At 35.7% G+C, this 5,470-nt stretch overlaps 1 pseudogene; it reads left to right on the top strand.

Annotated features, from left to right (window-relative positions):
• Positions 1–498: 498 nt before the first annotated feature.
• Positions 499–1,080, top strand: LOC140710695 (high mobility group protein B1 pseudogene; annotated as a pseudogene).
• The last annotated feature ends 4,390 nt before the right edge of the window (positions 1,081–5,470 follow it).

The raw sequence follows: 5,470 nt of genomic DNA, 5'->3' as shown, positions 1-5,470 counted from the left end.
CCATAGTACCTACAAATGGAAATGTTCAGAAGTGAGCATTCCAAGAGAACCAGGTGGAAGCTGTATTGCCTTTTGTGCCTCAGTATCTGACCTAGCCTCAGAATCCATGCAGTGTCACTTCTACCACATTCTATTGATTAATACAAGTCACTAAGGCCAGCCCAAATTCAAGGGGAAAAGAATTAGACTGCACCTCTTGATAGGGGAGTGGCAAGGTCACACGGCAAAAGAGCATGTGGGATATGGGATAAGAGATATGGTCACCTCTATCCTTGGAAAATATAATCTTCCATAGTGAACAAATAAATTAATCTATGTAGAATTCTAGACAGCCACTGATTTTTAAAAATCCCACCACAACAATATTAAATAATTTGGGATGTTAAAAATAAGATGGGATTGCAGTACATTTGGCTTCATAGAGACAGCACCCAGGCAAGTGAGAGCTGGATGGGCACTGGGCGACTCTGTGCCTTACCGATGAAATAATAACTAAACATGGCCAAAGGAGAGCCTAAGAAGCTGAAAGGCAAAATGTCATCATATGCATTCTTTGTGCAAACTTGCCAGGAAGGAGCACAAAAAGTAGCACCCAGAAGATTCAGTCAGTTTCTCAGAGTTTTCTAAGAAGTGCTCAGAGAGGTGGAAACCTGTCTGCAAAACAGAAAGGAAAATTTGAAGACGTGGCAAAGTCGGGTGAGGCCCGTTACAGAAGAGAAATGAAACCTAAACCCCTCCTGAAGGGGAAACAAAAAAGTTCAAGGATCCCAATGCACTCAAGAGGCCTTCTCGAGCCTTTGTCTTGTTCGGTTCTGAGTACCGCCCAAAAATCAAAAATAACATCGCAGTCTATCCATTAGTGACGTTGCAAAGAAACTGGGAAAGATATGGAATAACACTGCTGCAGATGATAAGCAGCCATATGAAAGGAAGACTGCAAAGCTGAAGGAAAAATATGACAAGGATTTCGCTGCACACGGAGCTAAAGGAAAGCCTGATGCAGCAAAAAGGAAGGCCGTCAGGGCTGAGAAAAGCAAGAAAAAGAATGAAGAGGAGGAAGATGAAGAGGATGATTGTTGAGGAGGAAGATGATGATGAATAAGCTGGTTCTAGTGCAGTTTTTTCTTTCTGTCTGCAAAGCATTTAACCTCCCTGTATACAATTCACTCCTTTTAAATTAAAAAAAAAAAATTGAAATGTAAGATTGTGTAAGATTTAACAACTATACAGTGTCTTTTTTTGTATAGTTAGCACACTACCAAATGTGTAGTTAGCTAGCCCTGTCCTGGTGGTATGTTCAATAGCCACTAATCTTGCCTGTTACAGCACAGCGGTTGCAAATTGGCATGGAAATTTAAAGCAGGTTTATGTTGGTGCACAGCACAAATTAGTTATATATGGGATGACAGTGTTTTCATCTTCAGTTCTCTCTGATGCAGCTTATACAAAATAACTGTTATTTTGTTTACTAAATACTAATTTTTAATTGCAAAAAGTTGCAGCTGTTTTGTTTGACATTCTAAATGCTTCTAAGTAAATATAATTTTAAAAATTAATATTGTTGTCCTTCCTTTTCATAGGCCTGAAATTTTTCTTTCTGGGGGGGGAAGCTAGCCTTTGGCTTTTGCCCATTTTGTATCACATGAATTATTACAGTGTTTATCTTTTCATATAGTTAGCTGATAAAAAGGTTTAATCTAGACACCCTGCTTCTCATCATGGGAGTAATAAAAGTTAAATTGAGACCATTTTCATCCATAACTGAATCCCCAAATCTTGATCAGTTGATAACAAACTTCATATAACCCACTTATATTTACAAAGTGAAGAGTAACCAAGCTACTCATAGCAAGGGGTTATGAGAATCAAACATTTTGAAAGTCTATTTTTGAAGGACTAATAGAAAAGTATGTTTTAATTTTTACATGAGGACTCTATATTCTTTCACTCCCGTTACCATGTAATGGTAGTTATATTTTGCAGTTCCTACATTGAAGAAGAGCGGAGAATGTATTCCCAAAAGCATGAACTTAAAATACAAGACCACCATACTGAATACTTTTTTGTTGATGCTACTTCCAGTGAAGACTGAGAGTGCTGGCTGTAAAGGTCTTTTCCCATTTCTCTAAATATGGATTGCTCAGGAAACTTGAGACTCTCCATTAAAAGTATTTCTAATTAATTGGCCAGCTTTTAAAATGACAATGTCAGATTTAAAATAGGGTATATTTTCCTATAGTGCGGTTTACCTCTTTATAAATCAAATAGATGTGAGGAAAGAAGACATTTAAGCTTTGCATCTCAATATGAAGTATTCAATTTATTTGAATTTGATTTTTCTTTAAACTTTTTAATTAGAGTCAGCTTCTTCTCTGCTTAGCAGTTTAGGGAAATTTGACAATTTTGTGGGTTTTGAGATTATCGTTATCTTAAAGTGCCAGTATTTTAAAATGACATTCTTGCAATTTTACAAGCTTTTGTGATGAAGTGCTGTTTTGTTAAATAATTATGACTTACATTTTTCCATTTGTATTTCTTATGTAGTTTTAGGAATAATGCTGAAAATCTGAGTAATGGATGATACTAATATACTAATCATTGCAGAGTTTGCTTTTTTAAAGTTGGAAATAAAATACTAAATAATAATACATAAAAACTCTGGGCATCAATGTCTATAGAGGTTCTATTAATAATTGCCAAAAATTGGAAAAAGGAAAAATACTGGAAAAAACTTAACTAAAATCCTCTCCTTCAAACAAGAAATAAGTAACAAGAAAAATTGCCAAAAAATGGAAACAACACAAATATACTTCAATAAGTGATAAACTGTGGTACATCCATACAATGGAATATTGTAGAATCTAGGTGATAGGTAGACAAATGTTCACTGTAAAATTCTTTCAAATTTTCTATATCTTTTGAAATTTCATAATAAAATATTGGAAAAAATTTAACTGAAATTCTCTCCTTCAAGCAAAAAATAAGTAACAAGAAAAATCTTTCATGAATCCAAGCCAGCAGCTCTCATTTGAAACTGAAGCACACCACATGCTTTCCACATTTGGTAAGAAGAACAAGAGGAAATAAGAAGATTAATCAAGGGAGAACCTTGCCGTCTTTCAGATAATTTGCAGAGCTTTGCTTTATTGTTTACGAGAAGAGAAAGTCACTCATTTCTCAGAAGACAAGAATCAGCATTTCTAGACTAGAAAAAAGAGCCAGGTGCCTATTCCTTGATGTATTTGTAAAGCTATGTGGGCAAGTGCAAAAAAAAAAAAAAAAAAAGAAAGAAAGAAAGAAAAGAAAAGAAAGGAAAAAACAAGTACGACCATATTCCAGGAGCCCTTTTTTTATTTCCCAGGCTGTGTATTGTATATTTTATCATAGGTGTAGCAAAGGTCCTTTTGCCCTACTCCTCCTTCCCCAGTACTCCAAATCCTATCCCTGTCTCTTCCTCATATTAAAACCTAAAATCTATTCATAGATTCTAGCCTTAAGATATGGCTTTGATCCCTGCTAGGTAGGTAGGTAGACTCTTTAGCATAAATGCAAGATCTAAATGCGAATAGGGTGGAGTTGAGTGGGGTAAAAGCCTTGTGGGGAGACTGCTTAAGTTATTTGGGTGTCTTGTGAGGAGGGGTAGAAGATGAGGCACACTTCAAGTATTCCCACATTTATCTGCACAAATAACACATACAAGCTGTTGCATGTATTAGTAATTTTTGGATCTAAAATGAGTCTCTTGTACACAGCGTATGTAGACAGGATCATGTTTTTTATCCATTCTATCAATTTTATCTTTTAGTTGTAGAGTTAAGCCCTTAACATTTATAGTAATCGCTGACAAGGAAAGGCTTACTTCTGTAATTTTGCTTTGTCTTTTACATTTCTTATAACTTTTTTTCTTCAGTGCTTCCATTACTGCCTTTTTTTGTGTGTGATTCACTGTTTTTTTCCCCCTAGTGTTATGATTCCCTTCTTGTTCCTTTTTCTCTATTTTTTTAAGTTGTTTTGTTGTAGTCACTCTGGGGATTGTAATTAACCCCTTAACTATAGCAATCAGATTTGAATTAACAAAAACTTAAGTTTCAGTAGTATTAAAAAAGCTGCTGTCTTTGGAATGCTGGTGAGGAAGATCACTTGAGCCTAGGAAATTGAAACCAGCTTGGGCAACATAGGGAGACCCCGTTCTACAAAAAATAAAAAGCTGGGCATGGTGGCTCATGCCTATAAACCCAGTTACTTGGGAGGCTGAGGCAGAAGGGTCACTTGAGCCCAGGAGTTCCAGGCTACAGTGAGCTTTGATCATACCATTGTACTCCAGCCTGGGCGACAGAGTGAGACTTTATCTAAACACACACACACACACACTGCTGCTTTATAGCTCAATGCCCCCTTTATGTTGTTATTGTCACGAATTGCATCTTTATACAATTGTGTGCCCATTAAGATAGATTTATAATTATCATTTTATTTACTTGCTTTTTAAATCATATAGGGAAAAAATAGGAGTTACAAACCAAAAATGTTCAATAATACTGGCTTTTATGTTTACCCATATGATCAAAACATGAGTAAATCCCACTGATCATGATGTATAATTCTTTCTCTACATTGTTGAATTTTATTTGTTAACTTTTTGTTTGTTTGTTCATTCGTTTTTCGAGACAGGGTCTCGCTCTGTTGCCCAGGCTGGAGTGCAGTGGCATGATCACAGCTCACTGCAGCCTCAACCTCCTGGGGTCAAGTGATCCTCCCACCTCAGGCTCTGGAGGAGCTGGACTACAGGCACATGCCACCATGCCTGGATAGTTTTCATATTTTTTCCTCTAAAGAGAGAATTTCACCATGTTGGTCAGGCTGTCTCCTGAGTACAAGGGATCCAACTGCCTCAGCCTCCCAATGTGTTAGAATTATAGGCATGAACCATTGTGCCCAGCCTTATTTGTTAATATTTTAAAGGACTTTTACATCTATATTCATGAAAGATAATGGTCTGTAGTTTTCTTCCTTTTCCTCTTTCTTTCTGTTTCTTTTCTCTTTTTTAAAAACAATCTTTGTTTTATTTTGTTACCAGGGTAGTTTTACTTTTGCAAAATGAATTGGAAAATACTCCTTTTATTTTCTGGAAGAGATTATGTGGAAATGTGTTAATTCTTCTTTAAAGTTTGGTATAATTCTCCTGTAAAACTTTCTGGGTTTGGAAGTTTTTTTGGAGTTATAAAAATAATAATTCAATATTATTACTAGTTATGGGATTTTTCAAATGATATATTTTGTATTAGGCAAATTGTGGTACTTTATGTTTTCCAGGAAAGTGGTCCATTTAGTCTGAGTGGCCAAATTTATGTGCTAGGGTTTTTCATACTATTCCCTTATTATCCTTTTGATTTCTGCAGGGTCTATAGTGATATCTTCTATTTCATTCTTGATATTAGTAATCTGTATGTTTTCTCTTTTTTGTCAGTCT

Source organism: Chlorocebus sabaeus, chromosome X (assembly GCF_047675955.1).
Source record: "Chlorocebus sabaeus isolate Y175 chromosome X, mChlSab1.0.hap1, whole genome shotgun sequence".
Taxonomy (NCBI): domain Eukaryota; kingdom Metazoa; phylum Chordata; class Mammalia; order Primates; family Cercopithecidae; genus Chlorocebus; species Chlorocebus sabaeus.
Note: the sequence above shows the minus strand (reverse complement) of the source record. Positions and strands in the feature narration are given on the sequence as shown.